The sequence below is a fragment of the Oncorhynchus mykiss genome, chromosome 6 (assembly GCF_013265735.2).
Source record: "Oncorhynchus mykiss isolate Arlee chromosome 6, USDA_OmykA_1.1, whole genome shotgun sequence".
Lineage (NCBI taxonomy): Eukaryota > Metazoa > Chordata > Actinopteri > Salmoniformes > Salmonidae > Oncorhynchus > Oncorhynchus mykiss.
In genome coordinates this window covers 77,336,868-77,359,872 of record NC_048570.1, presented here as the reverse complement: position 1 = coordinate 77,359,872, position 23,005 = coordinate 77,336,868, and positions in this window count along the sequence as shown.

Here is a 23,005-nt window from a genome sequence, read left to right as displayed (position 1 = left end):
AGCTTAGCATCTGCTTCATCTGACCACTTTTTAATTGACCAAGTCATGGGTGCTTCCTGCTTTAATTTTTGCTTGTAAGCCGGAATCAGGAGGATAGAATTATGGTCAGATTTGCCAAATGGAGGGCAAGGGAGAGCTTGGTACATGTCTCTGTGTGTGCAGTACAGATGGTCTAGAGTTTTTTTTGTCTCTGGTTGCACCTTTAACATGCTGGTGGAAATTTGGTAAATGGATTTAAGTTTCCTTGCATTAACGTCCTCGGCCTATAGGAGCGCCCCCTGTGCATGAGCGTTTTCCTGTTTGCTTACAGCTTATTGAGTGCGTTCTTAGTGCCAGCATCTTAGTGCTAGCAATACAGATGTAAACTCTCTAGGTAGATAGTGTGGTCTACAGCTTATCATGAGATACTCTACCTCAGGCGAGAAAAACCTTGAGACTTCCTTAGATATCGTGCACCAGCTGTTGTTTACAAATATACATAGACCGCCACCCCTTGTCTTACCAGGGGTTGCTGTTCTATCCTGCTGATACAATGTAAAACCAGCCAGATGTATGTTGTTCATATCGTCATTTAGTCACGACTTAGTGAACATAAGATACTACAGTTTGTATTGTCCCATTGGTAGTTTAATCTTGCTCGTAGGTGATACATTTTATTTTCTAATGATTGCCTGTTTGCCAATAGAACAGATGGCAGTGGGATTTTACTCGCTTGCTTATGACTTCTCAGAAGGCAGCCCCACCTCCGGCCACTTTTTCTCCATCTTCTCTGTCACGGTAGTCGTAAGAACTTTGCCAAGTACGTAGAGTTCCACATTTTTAATATAAAGTGAAACTTAAGCAAAGCAAAACAATAAACGAACAACGAAACGTGACTACGTGGTGCACATACACAAACACAAAATAATATCCCACAAAACAGGTGAGAACAGCGAACCCTTAAGTATGATCTCCAATTAGAGACAACGATAATCAGCTGCCTCTAATTGGGAACCACACTCAATCCCAAAACATAGAAACAAAATGACTAGAACACCCCCCTAGTCACCCTAGTTACATTCTCTTCACGCAAATGACGAGGATTTGGGCCTTTTCCTGGGAAAGCAGTATATCCTTAACGTCGGACTCATCGGACTCGTAAACGGAAAAAGCTTCTACCAGTCCGTGGTGTATAATCGCTGTTCTCATGTCCAGAAGTTATTTTCAGTCATAAGAGACGGTAGCAGCAACATTATGAAAAAAATAAGTAAAAAAATGTATTACAATCAATGAAACAAAAATGAACAAAATAACCCAGTTGGTTAGGAACACGTAAAACGTGCCTCTCTGGTGCCATTCTTGTCACGTTCTGACCTTTATTCCCTTTGTTTTGTCTTTATTTAGTATGGTCAGGGCGTGAGTTGGGGTGGGCAGTCTATGTTTGTTTTTCTATGTTTGGTTTCTGTGTTCGGCCTAGTATGGTTCTCAATCAGAGGCAGGTGTCGTTAGTTGTCTCTGATTAACAATCATACTTAGGTAGCCTGGGTTTCACTTTTGGTTTGTGGGTGTTTGTTTCCGTGTGAGTGTTTGTTGCCACAAGGTACTGTTTCGGTTTCGTTCATGTTCACGTTTTTTGTTTTGTATTTCATTGTGTTCAGTTTATGTCTTAAAATAAACATTATGGACACTTACCACGTTACGCATTGGTCCTCCGATCCTTCTCGCTACTCCTCCTCAGAAGAGGAGGAAGAATGCCGTTACAGAAACACCCAACAACCCAGGACCAAGCAGCGTGGTAACAGGCAGCAGCAGCAGGAGAGGCAGCGATACCTGGAGAGATGGACTTGGGAGGATATTAGACGGCAAGGGACCCTGGGCAACGCCGGGTGAATATCGCCGCCCCAAGGCAGAGCTGGAGGCAGCGAAAGCCGAGAGGCGGCATTATGAGGAGCTAGGTCGGCAGCGCGGCTGGAGGCCCGAGAGGCAGCCCTAAAAATGTATTGGGGGTGGCACACGGGGAGTGTGGCGATGTCAGGTACGAGACCTGCGCCAACTTCCCGTGCTTACCGGAGAGCAAGAGGGACCGGGCAGGCACCGTGTGGTGGAGCGCACAGTGTCCCCGGTGCGTGTGCATAGCCCGGTGCGGTACATTCCAGCTCCTTGTATCGGCCGGGCTAGAGTGGGCATCGAGCCAGGTGCCATGAAGCCGGCTCTACGCATCTGGTCTCCAGTGCGTCTCCTCGGGCCGGCGTACATGGCCCCAGCCTTACGCATGGTGTCCCCGGTTCGCCAGCACAGCCCAGTGCGGGCTATTCCACCTCGCGGGCACTGGCCAGGCTACGGGGAGCATTCAACCAGGTAAGGTTGGGCAGGCTCGGTGCTCAAGAGCTCCAGTGCGCCTGCACGGTCCGGTCTATCCGGTGCCACCTCCACGCACCAGCCCTCCGGTGGCAGCCCCCTGCACCAGGCTGTCTCTCTGTCTTCTCCCTACAGGTGCTCCTGCCTGTCCAGCGCTGCCAGAGCCTTCCTCCTCTCCTGAGCCGCCAGCGTCTCCCGTCTGTCCTGAGCCACCAGAGTCTCCCGTCTGTCCTGAGCCGCCGGAGTCTCCCGTCTGTCCTGAGCCGCTGGAGTCTCCCGTCTGTCCTGAGCCGCCGGAGTCTCCCGTCTGTCCTGAGCCGCCGGAGTCTCCCGTCTGTCCTGAGCCGCTAGAGTCTCCCGTCTGTCCTGATCCTCCGGAGTCTCCCGGCTGTCCTGAGCCGCCGGAGCCACCAGTCAGCCAGGAGCCGCCAGAGCCACCAGTCAGCCAGGAGCCGCCAGAGCCGCCAGTCAGCCAGGAGCCGCCAGAGCCGCCAGTCAGCCAGAAGCCGCCAGAGCCGCCAGTCAGCCAGGAGCCTCCAGGGCCGCCAGCCAGCCAGGATCCGCCAGAGCCGCCAGTCAGCCAGGACCTGTCAGAGCCGTCAGTCAGCCAGAAGCTACCAGAGCCGCCTGTCATGCCGGCGATGCCGGAATCGCCCTTCACTCCGGAGCTGCCGGAGTCTCCCGCCTGTCTGGCGCTGCCGGAGTCTCCCGCCTGTCTGGCGCTGCCGGAGTCTCCCGCCTGTCCGGCGCTGCCGGAGTCGTCCTTCAGTCCGGCGCTGCCGGAGTCTCCAGCCTGTCCGGCACTGCCGGAATCTCCCGTCCATTCGGGACCCATGGCTAGGGTCCCCAGTCGGAGGTCGGCGGCGAGGGTCGCTGCTCATAAGAGGCCACGGGGGCGGTTGAGGAGGCGGACAAAAACTGTGGTGAAGTGGGGTCCACGTCCCGCGCCAGAGCCGCCACCGCAGACAGACGCCCACCCAGACCCTCCCCTAAAGGTTCAGGTTTTGTGGCCGGAGTCCGCACCTTTGGGGGCGGTACTGTCACGTTCTGACCTTTATTCCCTTTGTTTTGTCTTTATTTAGTATGGTCAGGGCGTGAGTTGGGGTGGGCAGTCTATGTTTTGTTTTTCTATGTTTGGTTTCTGTGTTCGGCCTAGTATGGTTCTCAATCAGAGGCAGGTGTTGTTAGTTGTCTCTGATTGAGAATCATACTTAGGTAGCCTGGGTTAACTTTTGGTTTGTGGGTGTCTGTTTCCGTGTGAGTGTTTGTTGCCACCCGGTACTGTTTCGGTTTCGTTCATGTTCACGTTTTTTGTTTTGTATTTCATAGTGTTCAGTTTATGTCTTCAAATAAACGTTATGGACACTTACCACGCTGCGCATTGGTCCCCCGATCCTTCTCGCTACTCCTCCTCAGAAGAGGAGGAAGAATGCCGTTACAATTCTACAATTGTAGATGTATGGCTCATCAGGCTCAGGTAGAATTAGGCTTTCATTTTCATGCTGATCAAAGCTCAAATCAAATCCAGACATATTTATATGCTTTAGACACTTTCTGTTTTGTAGGGAAATACCAGGGAGAAAAGGGATTTATTCTCAGGTTTGAACATTTGTAAAATACCGGTAAAATATTAAACCCTAGTGAAGACCCATGCTTCTAGTGAAGACCCAAGCTAGATTTTTTTGCCTGATGCTCAGCAGAACAGACTGTTGTTTCTCCTGTATGCCTGAAGCCTGTATATACACATATTTAACAAACACACATGCATATGCACACTCGTATGCATGAACACACACACACACACACACACACACACACACACACACACACACGCACACACACACACACACACACACACACACACACACACACACACACACACACACACACACAGTGAAAACAGCTTTCATTCACGCACAGAGACACATACAGCACACGTGCAGCACACGTACACATGTCCAGCATGACGTTGGCAAGCCCTCTAAATCATTCTTTATAACGGTGTCACCAGAAATAATGAAAAAATAATACGTTACCATAACTCCTGTGGTTTGTATTGGAGAAAATCTCACTAATGCAAAAGCTTAGCACAGCCAAATGGCATTTTATTGCAATGTGTCTGTGATTAATTTCTTCTGTAAAAGGAGCATTTATAAATGGGAGTTATCCTCCGTCACTTAATAGCGTTCAATTAATCACCGTCCCGAGCAAAGTTGCTACCAAAATAATGACAATTTAATAACACTCCAAGTACAGGGGAGCCAGATGACCTAGCGTTTATAAATGTCAGTGGTCTGGGCCGTAATCTTCAGTGACAGGGAAACATGTGCTAGTCCCAGCAGTGTCTGCTTCTATGTAATGCAACAAATGCACCATCCCCATAGTGAGCAGGCTATGAATAACTGTGATAATCACACAACAATGGCTTCATTTATCAACCTACAGTATGAAGAGAGCTTATGTAGTAGCGATTAGGTTGCCTGCCTGGGATGCCTGCCTTTCTGTTTTCTGGTCTGTTCTGGGTTCTGTTTCATAGGGCAGGGAGGACGGAACAGGTCAGAACAGAACAGAAAGGGACACAACAGCCATTGAACATTTGTAAAATACCGGTGAAGACCCATGCTTCTAGTGCCTGCCTGCCTGCCTGCCTGCCTGCCTGCCTGCCTGCCTGCCTGCCTGCCTGCCTGCCTGCCTGTCTGTCTGTCTGTCTGCCTCTGTGTTTTCTGCTCAATTGTGGGTCTGTTTGATTGGGCAGGGAGGGAGGACGGGACAGAACAGAAGAGGACACAAGAGCCTGTCTGTCTGTCTGTCTGACTGTCTGACTGTCTTTGTTTTCTGGTCTGTTGCAGGGTTAGTTTCAGTGGGCAGGACAGGAGAGCCTGCTTGGTCCGATGCCTACAGGATGATGTCAGAGGTGTCATCGAGGACATCTGCTCTTTCTCACTGTCTGTCCTTCATGCACGCAGACACACATTCACACATACACTCACATGTATTTTGGAAGCATTGTTTAATCAACCCTCTTCATTACAGTTTGACAGGGGACGCCTCGCCCTTCTGTGGTAATGTAGCCATAGCATAAGACAATTGACTGTAACAGCTCTTCCTGTGCACCTTGCAGCCCATCACGTTTTAAGTGTAAGAGTGTACTGTATGAGGCCATCTCCTTCACAGTGTAGGTCCCCAGCATGTCCGAGTGGAACAGCCCATCATGGGCAGTCTGTCAGGCCCATGACAAACTGCTTCCCTGTATTGTACCAATGACACAACTACAACAATCCCTTAAATGATGAAAGTGACTTCTGCTGCCCTAAACAATGCTAACAGCCACACTGTAACTATGAATAGATGTGATGATGGAAAGGGATGACTCCCATCCTAAGGGGAAAAGGTGTAGCTGTAACTGTGATACTTTATTTAGATATTTCACCATCCTTGTTATGTAGTATCTCTACCATTGTGTGGAACGTTCAGAATGCAATCTGGTAGCACATCGGCTATTATGTGTATGTTAACTTGTTAGCAACTGTACAGCAGAAGAGAGAAAATAGGAACTATGTGAACTTGATCTGTTTGTCTGGCCTGTCCTTCCTGGGTATGACCGATAGCTTTGCGAATGAGAGGGAGAGAGAGGGAGAGAGAGGGAGAGAGAGGGAGAGAGAGAGAGAGAGAGAGAGAGAGAGAGAGAGAGAGAGAGAGAGAGAGAGAGAGGGTGGCTGGTGGGACATGACGAAAGGTCACAGTGAAATGGTAAATGATTCTCCTCTTGGCTACCATGGTAATATCCAGTAACTATCCCCTTCTTCCTCTTCATGTAGGACAGAGGCAGAATCACTCTCTCCTTACACAGGGTCCTGGTGAAAAGTAGTGCACAATAAAGGGAATAGGGTGCTATTTGTGACTCAGTCCCAGACTTCACTGTGTTTAGCCCAGGACCTGGCTGCATGAGGTTTAGCGCAGGTCACAGAGTTGGTGAGGTACATCCTTTATCTTAGCACTGGGAGGGCAGCGGTAGGGTGGAGCAGGGTTATGACTAACACAGTGATGGATTCTGGCAGGGTTTAAACCTACAGATCCAGCCTCTTCTGGTGGTTCTGACCTGGTGGTTTTGACCTATGCTGTGTGAGAGGAATGCCGTGCATGTCCTCTCTCTAACGGGCTGACATCCTGCTCCATGCTTCAAAAGGAGTCTGATGCTGGGTGCAAGAGGATCTCTGCTCCACTAACCAGAGCACCCACTGGTGGGAGTGGCCATTTGTATTGTCCTTTATTGTATTGTTTTGTTGTTTTAATAAAAAAATATATATATTTAAAAGATGACCTCTGCTTCTATTACCATGATTGGATGAATGAATAAATGAAAGACTGAGCCTTATGCTCTGGCAGTAGAAACACTTATGGTCAGGACAGAGGGATCAAACATCTGAAGAAGAGAGATGCTGATAGGTTGGTTTATTATTGATATTTACATTAAGGTTGTCTGTGGAGGAAAAGGTGTGGAGGCTCTGTGTTTGAAGCAACTGTTCTACCACTGGTCGAGCCCAAACACAAAGCACCAATCACACCTCAATCTGAACTGATCACATTCTCCGTATCCACACGACCTCTTGACCCTGGTGTAAATAACACAACTTTTAAAAAGCCACAAGCAAACCCACTGTTTTCTAGCCCACTCTACTAACATCTCATGCTTGGTGGGTTCTGTTACGTAAGACAGATTGTAGGGCCTGTGGTTGTAGAAGAAACTGGTGAACTATACCCCAGGCTAGATTACTTTGTGTGACATTAAAGGGCCACTCTAAAAGGTACAACAGTGTGGTAAATAGCCGGCATAATGTAAAGTGTTTAACAGAATTGGCTCTCATTTTCACTTTCACGGCTGGTGGAAGGCACTCAGGCAGTCGAGAGGAGCTCTTTCACATGTTAATCATTGATGGGGACTGTTTAAGAACAAAAAACGTTGTGCAGGACAAGTGTAAAGGGCAGACAAAGCCCCCACTGAACTATTCCCAACTGACACCATGATCATAATAATATTCTGGGCTTCATAAGATTGGCTGTTTGTGAATGTGGCTTTCGGGGAGAGTTTACAAGGGCTGTCTTGTTGTTATTTTTGTGCATAAGCGCAGAATGATTATGTGGCGTGTTTATTCTGGTAACTAACATGTGTTTGTGTGGGCTGGGGCTGTAAGAGGCTGTAAGGCATCACATCTGTTGCTTCCCATTTTGCCTTATGCGACAGGATTTGCAATCATAGCCCTCCTTAGGGTGTGTGTTCTGTGTACACCATCCTCTTTTATTCACGTTTTTATATTCATAAAATATAAATACAATTATACATTATGGAACATTTGCTGCCAACTATCCAGAAAATGTGTTTCTGGTCTTTTGCTCCTTTATGGTTTTCACCAGCAGGGAGGAGACAAGCTTGGCCGGGTCCCTGATAGAGATTTATACAGGTTTCATGGGTGTATATGTGCAAGTGTGTCAGGTTTATTTCCTACTTCACTGAGAGAAAGTGGGGGGAAAGTACGAGATCAGGCATTTTTTTGGTTCCACGTCCCCATGTTCCCATAAGGGTGGGTTAGCGTTTCAGTGCCTAATGATAATTACGATGAATTCTCGCGACTAACCCTCAACGATGGGTGGAAGTTTGAGGTAAATGTTGGGGAGAGGAGGTATTTGTGACCTGCTGGATTGAAACGGAGACAGATTGCAGCAGCAAGGTGTTGATAATGCTGTAAGATTAATGCCTCAGCCACGAATAATCACCCTTATCCCCCGTTCTCCCCTCAGCAGATAGAATTGTTCAACTTCCCTGACTCCTGCCCACAGCAAGATGAATGGCACACGTGGTGCTGCTGTCAGAGTGGACACACACACACACACACACACACACACACACACACACACACACACACACACACACACACACACACACACACACACACACACACACACACACACACACACACACACACACACACACACACACACACACACACACACAGGGTGGAAACAGCTTTCATTCAAAGTGCAGTTAATCCCGCCATCTCTCCTCCAGTCATTTCCATTCTCCTTTTTTCTGTTGTGGATCTCTCTGCTCCTCTCCTTCCCCTCCTGTGTTTCTCTAGTTCACTATGGTCTAGCTTTCTGACATGCGTGCAAATTGGCAAATTACAGGATGGTGGCTGTCACTAGGCAGATTCCTGTGGTCACAAGAGGGCTGAGGGAGGTGTGGAGTCTGGGAGGTGCTAGCATGGAGGGTTGACACTATGGGGTGGACGTTAGCCCTAGTTTCCCTGTCTTAACATTGTTAACGTGGGCTGGTCTGATTGACACACTGCTGGTTTGAAAGGGCCAGCCCCCTGTCTCTCTTCTCTGTGTGCTATAGGGATCTAGGAGGGCCTTCCTCCCCTTCCTTCCCCAACCTCCCCAAAGCCTTCCCATCTCTCCTTTGTGTTTCCCCCTCCTTCAAGTTGTTCTTCCCCTCCACTTCATTTGCCTCAGAGGCCCATGCAGAGTTGTCATGGTTTAGGGGAGAGAGGAGACCCCCTGGTTTTCTCCCCTACTCTTTACTCATCTTCTCAGGCAGAGTAGATACACTATATATACAAAAGTATGTGGACACCCCTTCAAGTGGATTCGGATAGTTCAGTCACACCCGTTGCTAACATGCGATTTCCATAAACAAACATTGGCAGTAGAAGGGCTTTACTGAAGACCTTAGTGACTTTCAACGAGACACCGTCATATGATGCCATTTTTCCAACAAGTCAGTTCGTAAAATGTCTGCCCTGCTAGAGCTATCCCGGTCAACTGTAAGTGCTGTTATTGTGAAGTGGAAATGTCTAGGAGCAACAACGGCTCAGTCACAAAGTTGGACCGCTGATTGCTGAAGTGTGTAGTGTGCAAAAATCGTCTGTCCTCGGTTGCAACATTCAATACCGACTTTCAAACTGCCTCTGGAAGCAATGTCAGCACAAGAACTGTTGGTTGGGAGCTTAGCGAAATGGGTTTCTATGGCTGAGCAGGCGCACAAGCCTAAGGTCACCATGCACAATGCCAAGGGGCGGCTGGAGTGGTGTAACTCTCGCCACCATTGGACTCTGGAGCATCTGGCAGTCCGACGGACTAATCTGGGTTTGGCGGAATGCTACCTGCCCCAATACATAGTGCCAACTGTAAAGTTTGGTGGAGGAGGAAAAAAGGTCTGTTTTTCATGGTTTCATGGTTTGGGCTAAGCCCCTTGTTCCAGTGAAGGGAAATCTTAACCCTACAGCATACAATGACATTCTAGACAATTCTCTGCTTCTAACTTTGTGGCAACAGTTTGGGGAAGGCCCTTTCCTGTTACAGCATGACATTGCCCCCATGCACAAAGAGAGGACCACACAGAAAGTGTTTGTCGAGATTGTTGTGGAAGAACTTGACTGGCCTGCACAGAGCCCTGACCTCAACCCCAATGAACACCTCTGGGATGATTGGAACGCCGACTAAGAGCCAGGCCTAATCACCCAACATCAGTGCCCGACCTCACTAATGATCTTGTGGCTGAATGGAAGTAAGTCCTCGCAGCAATGTTCCAACATCTAGTGGAAAGCCTTCCCAGAAGAGTAGAGGCTATTATAGAGGCAAAGGGGGGGCCAACTCCATATTAATGCCCATGATTTTGGAATGAGATGTTCGACAAGCAGGTGTCCATATACTTTTGGTCATGTAGTCTAGCACTCGTCATCAAATCCCAGCCATCCCTAGCCACCAAGCCCTATTCCAGGCCTGAGCATCAGGCAGGGGTCTGGGTCAGTCCTGGGTGGAAACAGCATGGAGGTGTTATTCCAACAGTGGCCAGGCCAGGGACCCTCCTCAGCCTCCTCTCTGTGTCAGGTCCCCTCCAGCTGATCCCCAAAAAGGATGTCTCACTTCAAGGGAGCAGGAAGCATGTGTGGCAGATTTGACTTCTGGGTAAATAATGCTGCTGAGACACTGTTTGTCTCTGACCTGTACTGGAGTCAATGAGACTGGAGGACTAGGAGATACATAATGAGAGAGGGAGGGGGAGGGAGATGGAGGACTAGGAGATACATAATGAGAGAGGGAGGGAGGACTAGGAGATACATAAGAGAGAGGGAAGGGGAGGGAGATGGAGGACTAGGAGATACATAATGAGAGAGGGAGGGGGAGGGAGATGGAGGACTAGGAGATACGTAATGAGGGAGGGACATGGAGGGAGATGGCTGACTAGGAGATACGTAATGAGAGCGGGAGGGGGAAGAAGATGGAGGACTAGGAGATACACAATGAGAGAGGGAGGGAGGACTAGGAGATACATAATGAGAGAGTGAGGGAGGACTAGGAGATACATAATGAGAGAGGGAGGGAGGACTATGAGATACATACTGAGAGAGGGAGGGGGAGGGAGATGGAGGACTAAGAGATACATAATGAGAGAGGGAGGGAGGACTAGGAGATACATAATGAGAGAGTGAGGGAGGACTAGGAGATACATAATGAGAGAGGGGGAGGGAGGACTAGGAGATACATCATGAGAGAGGGAAGGGGAGAGAGATGGAGGACTAGGAGATACATAATGAGAGAGGGAGGGAAGACTAGGAGATACATAATGAGAGAGGGAGGGGATAGGGAGATGGAGGACTAGGAGATACATAATGAGAGAGGGAGGGAGGACTAGGAGATACATGATGAGATAGGGAGAGGGAAGGAGATGGAGGTCTAGGAGATACATAATGAGAGAGGGAGGGAGGACTAGGCGATACATAATGAGAGAGGGGAGATGGAGGACTAGGAGATACATATTGAGAGAGGGTGGGAGAGAGAGAGATGGAGGGATGGAAGGAGGGAGGGAGGGAGGGAGGAATTGGAGATACATAATGACAGAGGGAGGGAGAGGGAGATGGAGGACTAGGAGATACATAATGAGAGAGGGAGGGGGAGGGAGATGGAGGACTAGGAGATACATCATGAGAGAGGGAGGGAGAGAGAGAGATGGAGGGAGGGAGATGGAGGGAGTGAGAGAGAGATGGGGGAGGGAGGGAGGTACAGTAGGTAGGGATACGGAGAGAGAGACAGATGGAAGGCTGGAGATGGAGGGAGAGAGAGAGATGGAGAGAGAGAGACGGAAGCACGGAGAGGGAGATGAAAGGAGTGAGAGACAGATGGTAAGAGGGAGAAGGAGATGGAGGGAGAGAGAGAGATGGAGGGAGGGAGAGGGATACAGAGAGAGAGAGACAGATGGAAGGTGGGAGATGGAGGGAGAGAGATGGAAGGAGGGAGGGGGAGACAGAGAGAGAGACAGATGGAAGGTGGGTGATGGAGGGAGACAGAGAGATGGCCGGAGAGAGAGGTGGCGGGAGAGAGAAACAGATGGTAGGAGGGAGAAGGAGATGGAGGGAGAGAGAGATGGAGGCACGGAGAGGGAGATGAGGGAAGGGAGAGGGAGATGGAGGGAGAGAGAGATGGAGGCACGGAGAGGGAGATGAGGGAAGGGAGAGGGAGAGGGAGATGGAGGGAGAGAGAGAGAGAGAAGTTTCCCCAACTGGTCGTGTGACTGTGAACCATGGTGAGGCCACACAGTGTGCTTGAAATGAGTTTCGCAGCATCACTGCTGAGTCTATTAACTACAACCACTGTACTTATCCTCACCCCTACAGTATACTCAGTCATTCATATTTTGCAGGCTATAGGCTAGGCTATCCTTGATGTTTGCTGTATATAGGAAATATATAAATATATATGGAAAGCAAAACATGTCTATTTTCCTTCTGGACAAACCCCCCTCCTGCTCTGCAGTGGTTGGACTGATTCATTTTAACCCTCACTGTTAGCCCCTCACAGGCCTTGTGTACGTGTGTGTGCCTGTGTGTGTCTGCCATCCTAATGGCTAGTGTTTAAGGTGAGAGTGGAGGAAGTGGTGGTTTAGGGAGGGAACCCTTATGGAGCTGTTTTAATTAAGGTGGAGACGACACCTCTTCTCCCTCTTCTCTCCTGCTCATCTTTCACCTGGGAGACACAGGGGAACTGTGACACCGGCCCTGCTGGCATGCCTCTGATTAAAGCAGGGCCTCATTTACCACGGCCCGCTGTCAACAAAACACCACTAATGGCATTAAGCCTAGGCCTGGGGGCCAACCGGGGCCACGGGACCAAACCTAGGGGACAATCCCCACAGAGGCTCAAATGAGAGAAAACAAATTTAGCCTAACCTCTGATACGGGAGCCTAATCTCCCACTGATATTATCTGGTAGGAGGACTCATGTGTTTTGTTACGTTACAGGGAGCATGGCCTATGTGTGTGTGTGTGTGTGTGTGTGTGTGTGTGTGTGTGTGTGTGTGTGTGTGTGTGTGTGTGTGTGTGTGTGTGTGTGTGTGTGCGTGTGTGTGTGTGTGTGTGTGCGTGTGCGTGTGCGTGCGTGTGCAGGGGCAGATAAAGGCTTTTTTCTCTGGGGCCTGGCATTTTGTGGTGAGGTTAGTTGGTTTGTCTATGATGCCTTTCTGAAGGTGATTTAGGCTGCTTTGTGGTAGGTGGATGTTCTCTGGACAGTCTACCTTTCTTCTCAGAAACCTGTCACTGACCCCTCTCTGTCAGATCAGACCTCTTTCCTGTTCTGTCACCACCTGAGGGGGACTGGGCATGAGCCCTGTTCAACCCTGTCTCTCCGTTCCCCATTCTAACTATGACCTCATACATGTCCCCTACTCTTCATCCATCACTTCCTCTATAGTGGCTAGGAATCGGACATTCTACAAATAGCTGTGTTAACCCTTTGAAGGTTAGGAGAACAAGGCCTTTGTGTCCTTAAACACTTAGAGAACACTCAGAGCTGGAATCCTGACCATGAGGGTTGTGTCAGCCCGTCTGTTAACACCATAGCTCCTCTTGTCCATGTCACTACTGTGTGTTAGTCTGCCCGGGCTGACTAACACACACACACACACACACACACACACACACACACACACACACACACACACACACACACACACACACACACACACACACACACACACACACACACACACACACACACACACACCGGGCTATGATCGCTACGCAACTCTACCAACCATCGGCTGAAATAACTCTATTGGCAATAACTCCCTCTCCTGCTGGCCACTGCTCCACCACGGCTCCCACTACACATTTCGAGACGTTACATATTTAACATGAGCAGTAGGGTAGTATAAAGTTTAATGCTAAAGCGAGGTCACTTTTCTTTGGTGCTCAATATGCTTTTTACAGTCTTCTTATTAGTCGGCCCAGCGAGGAAAACTTCACTGCAGTCTTTTATTGATTTATGTCAATAGCCATTAGGTTGGCATTGCCTTTTCCTCTGTTTAATAGCGACATGCATCAGGCTGGAGGCTGCCTTAAAAGACCCAGGGATAATAATGTGATGATTAATTAGGAAAGTTAGTTTCTTGTAAAGTGACAGCTCTTCTTTAAGCGAGGCTGTAAACTTTTATTGGAGCATACAGCTGACCTCAAATTGGAAATTTGTGTTGGAAGCAGCCTGTCTCTCTCACCATTACTGCTCCTGCCTGTTGTTCATTTTATATCTGTCTATAAAAAACAGTGGGAGAGAGGGGCTATGGGAGGGCAGGGTAGGGGGCGTGTTCTACACGCGACAACACTCTCCCACTCCGCCCCACTGTCTCCCCCCTCTGGCCCAGTCGATGAGGGGCTCCCTAAAGTTGACCCACGATGTGGAGCCATCAACCCACCTTGGTCATCATCTTAGAGACACATTAAATATGTTCTAATCAATACATTTCCACCCAATGATTTCATCCAGAAAAACATTAGGAGGTTCTAGTACTACACTTGAGTTTCAGGAGTCCTTTTTTATGCACACATACATTTCCAAGCAATTATCTTGATGAAAACATCCACTCCTTGATGCTAAAACAGCCATGGGGATGTCAGAGGTAGCCCTTAGTGGTGGAGTAACATCAGTGTTAGCTGTGCTAGGCTATGGCGCTAACGCTATGCTAAAACACTAGTGCTAACATAGGCTATGCTAGCTCCACTCTGTACGGTTGGACCTCTGCCTCTCCCTGACACCACTAGTACTCCACTTTCCACTGCAGGGGTGGCCCTCTCCCTGGGCCTTCCCAGTGTTTATAGAGAAGCCAGTGTAATGTGAAGAGGCAGAGGAGGAAGGGCACACTGTGGCTCCTTGATTACCTCCCCGGGGAGCCCTAACCGTGGAACCACTTAAAAGATAATGCCCAAATTATGTTTTCAAACTCCTGGCCGCCTAGTTGGCCGAGTTGAAACAAAATCACTGATGTAAAGGAAATGGGACTTGAATGGCACTGTTTACAGTCGTTGGATGTTCACACATAAGAAGCAAATTCCAACATAAACATTCACTTAGTGCATGTACATCTAAATGCTATTAATAAAGCCCTTTTATCTTCTCCTCTGGAGTGTGGCCCCTGAGGCCGCTAGTGGTAATCTGGCCCTCACTCACTAGCTGGCTAACTCTCTCTCTCTCTTCTCTCATGCTATCCATTTTCTCTTTCACACGTTCTCTCTCTCTCTCTTCTCTCATGCTATCCATTTTGTCTTTCAAACTTTTTTTCTCTCTCTCTATCCCTCTCTCGCTCTCCTCTGTGTGTCATTCTGGCAAAGCCTAGGCCTCTGGGCCACGGATTCCTATTCCCAAATATCCCATTTGCTCTCTGAGGCCTCTTGTAAAGTACTGAGAGCTCATTCTAGCCCTCCTTTTTACCCTTCCATTCCCTAGACTGTTGTACACACCACAGAGATGTTTGGCCCTAGTAAAACCTGTGATGTCCCCGTAGTTGGAGAGGGTTTAACTGCTGCTTTCCTTGGCTCTCTGCAGGCTCTCTCCATCTCTGTCCCCTTCTCTCATGCAGAGGACAGTGATGTTCCTATGGTTCTCACTTACATATTGTTGCTCTACTGATAGATCAGTTCTGACAGAGTGAAGGCCTGTGTCTTTCTCATGCAGCCCCATCTTCTCAAGGATTGTTTTTCTTATTCCTGTCGACAGAAAGTTGTTTCTGCTGTCTCCGCTCTCTGCGTGTCCACGACAGGAGTGCTTCCTGCAGTGTGTGTGTGTGTGTGTGTGTGTGTGTGTGTGTGTGTGTGTGTGTGTGTGTGTGTGTGTGTGTGTGTGTCTCTCGCTCTGAGTGTGCGTGTCTGTGTGTCTGTGTGTGCAGCCTGGTCACTCAGCAGCGTGTGTGTATGCGTGCGTGGATGCGTGTGTGTGTGTTTGTGTGTATCCGTGTGTGTGCTTACGGATGTGTGTGTGCGTACTTCAGTGTTAGAGCGAGGCTGCTTTTATCTCAGTGCCAAGTGTGGAGAAACAGTATCCTCTTATGAAGGACTGCCTTTTGTGCTGCTCTGGGGTTCCCACTCTCACTCAGCTCTGAAGAGCCAAAAACCTCCATCTGATGTTCAGATCTCTGTTATTTGTTCATGAAACTACAACTGAGAAAAGCCTTACCTGAGGGACCAGTCCACTCATCTCCTCATACACCATGTGGACACGTCAACATGAAGGGCCAGTCTGCTCCTTTGCTGTCCTAATCTACTCTTAATTTATTGCCAGTGACCAGCGTCTGACTTTACTTTGCTTCTCTTTGTAAACAAAATGCAGCTTGGTTTCATAAAGTCTTATACAGGAAGTCTGTACGTGCAATATCCTGTTTGGGCCAAGGTAGTGCGAACTGAACTGGCAGTTCCATATTTCAGCCCTGAGTCCTTGAGATGCAGAGTAGCAGCTCAGCGCTCTGTGTTGCTGTGTTGGTGTCAGGCGACCATCTTGAGTGTGTGTGTCTCGGTCACTGTTGTCTCGTGGTTTGGTCCGGTCTCGAAGCAGATGGTGGCACAGTTTAGTGCGAGTCACACACAAGCAGCACACCGTGGCACAGATTTCCCATCATAACACATCTTGTAAGGCCTCTGACAGACAGCACACAGGCTCTCTCTCCGGCCTTATCCCCACTTGTCACACGGACGTGCCTGACCTCATTCACATAGGTTAGCGCTCTCCTATTGCCAGAGCTTGACATTTCCTCTCCACTGGATACATTCACTTTCCCTTCTACAATGGCTTTGGTTTAAAGATGAGGCATTTAACCACTTTAAGGTGCTGTGTACCACCGACACGAGCCCTACAGCCGAACAACTCTGATTAACTCTGAAGTGTAATGTTCATCAGGACTTAAGTTTAGCGTTCATGTTTTTACGATTCGTTTTTTATTAGTGTGATAGCCGATTGCCTTTTGGCTTTCATGAAACAAAATGGCCGACTTTGCATCACTTCTTGTATATGAAATCCAATACGGCTGTGTCAGAAGGTGCTGCAAACTTATTATGAGGTCTGTGGTGTTAGTTCTTTATCACAGCTCTGTTGCTTCATACTCAACATGGAAATACATCATGGCTGCAAGAGGTTGCTTTGAATCTGTACTCTTACTTTTTATTCTCACAACACTACACAGAACATATCTAGACACTGAAATAAATATTTATTAAATACAAGTAACTTTTCTCTCAACAGCTGCATAGAATTTGATATAAGTGGGCAAATTCCAGGAATGGCTCTTTTTAAAATTTTATCTGGGAATACAGCATCAACTTCAGGGGAAAGTTATATATTTTTCTAACATAAAATGCAAAACATCAACATTGGATACAGTATATGATCATATATATGATATTATTATGTTAGAATAAACTGGAATCAACAAATAGTAACATACTGTATTTTGTAAGTACTAGCAACACGGTCTCATTAGAATATGTCAAATACTAGATGCATAAATACTCACAACAAACATAAAGAGTGAATTCCTACCTTTCAACTGTCACCTTTTTCATAGAGTACCATATCTAAATGGATGTGTTTTTATAGAGGCCTCTCTCTGAGTCTTGAAAAAAACTCTTGTCTGACTGTTTGATTGACAGGGGTGGCATTGGAGCGGGCTGGCCAGGACAGAGCCTATATCCTTTACACCAGCTGGAAGTAGAGTAGGGGCCGGCTGGAAATGGCATCTCCCGGGAAAAGCCAACAACTGGCCATCACCCCGGCCATTCGTCTTCATCAATCAACCTGCGTTTGTTGACCAAGCAACATGATGTCACTATTCATTTCATGCATTTCCTTAACGGGGTCCGAGAGAGATGGGGGGAGAGCACTACCCTCTCAGTAGGCATTTCCTGTCCCCTGTTGCATTGTGGGATATGTCTGTTTCCTCTAAAGCGATCAGTTGTACTTTTCAAAGTTTTCTTCATTACTGTCTACCCATTTCCCCCTCATGAGATGTTTGCTTTGCTTGGTCAATAGTGACATTAGTGGTAAGCAGCTTGGCTGTGTTTGTAGCCTTCTTATGTGAATACTAGTGATGATTTCCATTTATTTTGCCGAGGTATACACTGAATTGAATGTACTGAACGGTTTGATCAAATCTCAGATTTGTTGAACAGATACTTCCGCCACTGTGCTCAGATCAGCACATTAGCGTTTCATTTGAAAGAATGGTGTCAGTGTGTTGACAAGCCGATGAGAAGTTGGTGGCTTCTAAGGGAAAATGTTTAAAGAGGATAAATGCCTTAGGACTCTAACTGTCTGTCTTATTTTCCTGATTGTAGTTTATTTCTGGTGATTATGAAAAGCTGCTTGAAACAGGCTTTGGGGATGTTGATTTATTAGCTTCACATGAAAAGGGCCTCTTCGCACTATGATTCCACACAAATACCTAATGTTATCTCATCTGACTCCTGTGTCTGTATTTACTGGTTACATGCATTGCTTTTATTTCATCCCTTTGATTATTTCATAGAAAGTGGAAGGGAGTGGCAAATTATATTATTGTTTTTGCTCTCTCTCACTCCCACCCCTCTCTCTCTCTCTCTCCCTCTCCAACTTTCTCTCCTCTAGCTTTAAGAGGCTTAGCCCCAGCTTAGCGCCCAGGTCAACCTGCCCTTTGCCCTTCATCTGTCAGCCTTTTGATCTGCTGCCAGCCTGGCCGCTCGCTCGCTACGCCCTGCCTTTAACGTGGCGTCTGGAGGTCAGGGGAGGGCACCGCTTCAGGACCCCTAACCCCCTCTTCACCCCTCCCTCCACCTTCCCCTCCACAACCCCCCACCCACCACCTTTACAGATGTGGCTGTCTCTAGTGCCCCCCTCCACCCCACCTCAATCCCCATGCCCCCTGCCCCAGTGTCCATTATTATTTTATAGTTTGGTTCTGCATTCCTTTACCTCAGCCTGTGGTAGGAGGCAGCCTTTTGGCTTTATTGCTTACACATGTCCCTGCTTCTCTCCCTTAGAGGGGGAGACAAAACACAGAGAGGAGGATGGCCAATGGGGGCCGGCGGGCTAAACTTGAACTAATCGTCAGGGGGCCGGAGAGTTGCGGTGCCTTAGTCCTGTGCCAGCGGGGTTTCAATTTGTAGAGGCATAAACAGATACTAAAGCCACAGTAATGGCACAGTGATTTATCAAGCCAGTTCACATCAAATTATCACAGCGCCCCCCTACTGTCAGGCCTAATAATGCCCCCTGAGCCCCCTCACCCTGGGCCCTGTCTCATAGCTGCACCCTGGTCACAGTTCATTACTGAGTGCTCAAACATGTGTCCTTCTGTCTGGTTTCCCTCTGAGCGTGACGCCTCACACCAGTCAATGATCATTCCGGACACACACTCATGAGAATCAGGAGGCTTTTAGGTTTAAGTGAGGGTTTGTGTGTGTGTGTATGTGTATGTGTGTGTGGTAATTCATATAATAATCCAGTTTTTATGTTGACAGTATGTAGTATTATAATATCACACACATGTTATCTATACTTCACTCTTTCTCTGCTCCTCACCTGGCATGTATAACAAAAGCCCTTTAAAGTTTGCTATGGAAAAACAAGAGACAGAAAAAAGTCAAGTTGAATAGTGTACATGAGTATAGGTCAGAAATGTAACAGAATCTATCTTGAAATAAACAGATTATTTTTCTGTAGTGAAGCCATGTTTCAATTTCATTTTGCACCAGAACACTGCGTCGGCTTTTGATCCTTCTCAGCGTGGCCCAACACATGGACAATATATCTTTCAAAGATAAAGGTAAAAATGTGCTCTGCTCCGTTGACTGATGATGTCATCCAGTCGCGGGGATGTGCTGGAAGCCAAGCCTGGGAGAAAGACAAACTTTCACTAGAAAGGCTATCCAAGGGATCACAGGGGTGATCTCGGAGCGATTGGTGAAATCAATTACACATTGTCCAAACTGTGATTCCTCCTGTAGGGACTTCATCTCCAGGGCCTTCTGTTAGGGATCATCCACGATGAGGTCCGACATTGTTTTCCCCCTCTCTGGTGTCCACTCCGCTAGTCCTTCACTCTTCTACTACTCGAACCCCTCTCCCCTATCCTCGGCCAGTGTCTCCCTCCCTCCCCTCCACTTCGCTACATTTGTGTGCTGCTTACAATTCAGTGGAGACCCATTCGTCATCATTTGCCGGCGTATCTGTCTTGAGCGCCTGCGCTTTGATCACCTGACATCTGTTCTACATTTAACCTTCTGTAATGCTGTTGCTCCAAAACTATTACCTGGCTTTACAAAGGAACGGTGTGATTGGAGACCTTGTAGCACGTGTAAATCCAGCAACCTCTTCATTTGTTATGGGCCGGTAAATGAATAATCCCTTGTTCTTGTACACAGAGGAACGCCATGCTTTCCAATCCCCCGTCTTGATTTCCTGTCTCTGTAGGGGATAGGAGAGTCCTTCAACGCTTTCCCATGATTCAGCCTGCCTACTGTGAGATTCTCTATTTTCTTTCAAGCCCCTAAATCATCATCATCTTCCATCTCTCACGTATACATCTTTCTTTTTCCAAAATAGTATTTTTCCCTCAATAAACCTGGAACTACACAAGATGTACACAACCTGTTGGGTTTACAGTATGACTATACATTTCCCACATTCCTATCTTCTCCAAACTAAACTTAATTCCACCTGTGCATTTTACATTCATTCTCTGAGGCTTTATCCACTGTATTCCTCCCATTCCTCCTCTCCCCTTCTCTTCCCTGTTATCCACTGTATTCCTCCCATTCCTCCTCTCCCTACTGTCCTCTCCCCTTCTCTTCCCTGTTATCCACTGTATTCCTCCCATTCCTCCTCTCCCTACTGTCCTCTCCCCTTCTCTTCCCTGTTATCCACTGTATTCCTCCCATTCCTCCTCTCCCTACTGTCCTCTCCCCTTCTCTTCCCTGTTATCCACTGTATCCCTCCCATTCCTCCTCTCCCTACTGTCCTCTCCCCTTCTCTTCCCTGTTATCCACTGTATCCCTCCCATTCCTCCTCTCCCTACTGTCCTCTCCCCTTCTCTTCCCTGTTATCCACTGTATCCCTCCCATTCCTCCTCTCCATACTGTCCTCTCCCCCTTATCTTCCCTGTTATCCACTGTATCCCTCCCATTCCTCCTCTCCATACTGTCCTCTCCCCCTTCTCTTCCCTGTTATCCACTGTATTCCTCCCATTCCTCCTCTCCATACTGTCCTCTCCCCCTTCTCTTCCCTGTTATCCACTGTATCCCTCCCATTCCTCCTCTCCCTACTTTCCTCTCCCCCTTCTCTTCCCTGTTATCCACTGTATTCCTCCCATTCCTCCTCTCCCTACTTTCCTCTCCCCCTTCTCTTCCCTGTTATCCACTGTATCCCTCCCATTCCTCCTCTCCCTACTGTCCTCTCCCCTTCTCTTCCCTGTTATCCACTGTATCCCTCCCATTCCTCCTCTCCCTACTGTCCTCTCCCCCTTCTCTTCCCTGTTATCCACTGTATCCCTCCCATTCCTCCTCTCCCTACTTTCCTCTCCCCCTTCTCTTCCCTGTTATCCACTGTATTCCTCCCATTCCTCCTCTCCCTACTGTCCTCTCCCCTTCTCTTCCCTGTTATCCACTGTATCCTTCCCATTCCTCCTCTCCCTACTGTCCTCTCCCCTTCTCTTCCCTGTTATCCACTGTATCCCTCCCATTCCTCTCCTTACTGTCATTGTCCTCTCCTCTCACTCTCCCTGTCTCCTCCCCTCCTCCTCTCCCCTGGAGTGGTGACTGTGCCCCTGGTGCATCAGGCTCCGACCCCCTCTCCTCCCCCTCTCCTCCAGCATGCTAATCAGACCTAATCAGAAGTGAAATGCATTTTTCTAAGGAAGTAGCTGGAAAATTTCACAATCTGCATTTCTCAGACCAAACTGATTAGAGAAACATTATCCTGCTTTCAGAGTCACTTCCAATCTGCTTTTAATCTGTCACTTCAATCGCCTAATTATTTTGTCAATGACCTGGGGACGCAATTTGACAAAATAATCAAATGCATGCCATAACATGTTCCTCATTTCTGCAATGATATCTCTAGTTACATGTTATGTTGTTCCTTTGAGCTGAATTGGTAGAGGTGCACATGCACCTGTGTTTGTGGATGCTTGTGAATGTGTGTGTATGCTTGTGAATGTGTGTGCATGCTTGTGTGTCTCTGTGTATGATTAAGTTAGGTGCAGTATCTGTGTTTGTGTTATTACAGCATAGTGCCTCCCGCATCCATGTGTGTCTGTATGTGTGTTCCTGTTAGTGTGTCTGTGTCTGTAGGTGTGTTTGTTTAGAAGCTGCTGAGCTGTGAATGCTAGGCAGGGCTAATACAGTTTAGCCCTTGGTTGTAAGAGCCTTTGGGGAGCGAGGGAGAGGGCAGGGGAGTCATGTTATTGGAAAGGTCATGATTACAGTAGGGGGTCAGAATAACTCACTGACACTCTCTATACACAACTGCCTGCTTCTGTGCCTGGGGGTGTCTGCAACTATATTGAGTATTGACTATATGTCACAGCAATAAAAAGGAAATCTGTTCTCTGTTGCCAAAATTTTACCTTCAAAGAGTGTACAGTAGAGTTAGAAAGTCAGGACAGAACAGAAAGGTAGCTTCAATGTCAATAAGGCCGTCTTGTTGACATTTTTTTTTAAATACTAGTTTACTAGGAAATACTACAGTACTAACTATAGAATTATGTAGTAAACTGTAGAATACTATACCACACACTGTAGTATATTTTGAGAATGTGTAGTACTAACTATATCATTTTGTTGTATCCTGTAGAATACATACGGTCTAAGTCATCACAGCTCAGTGCTAGCGATTCCAGGCTGTAACACAACCAGCCGTGATTGGGAGTCCCTTAGGGCGGCACACAATTGGCCCAGCGTCGTCTGGGTTAGGGTTTGTAAATAAGTAAATAAGAATTTGTTCTTAACTGACTTGCCTAGTTAAATAAAGGTTAAATAAATCAAATTAAATAAATGAAATCTGTCGTGACGGAATCACCCACCAACCAAGGACCAAGCGGCGTGGTAACGGGCAGCAGCAACAGCGGCTGAGGACACAAGACTCCTGGACGTGGGAGGAAATCCTAGAGGGGAGAGGACCCAGGGGAATATCACCGACCCAAAGTGCAGCAGGAGAAGCAGCGGCAGCAGGAGAGGCAGCAGCAGCAGCAATGTCAGGATTCCTGGACGTTTTGGATGGCAAGTGTTGCTACACATGGGAGGAGATCCTGGCTGGTAGGGATCGCCTACCATGGGAACAGGTGGAGGCACTTAGGAGAGCAGAGGCAGCCGGAGAGAGGAGC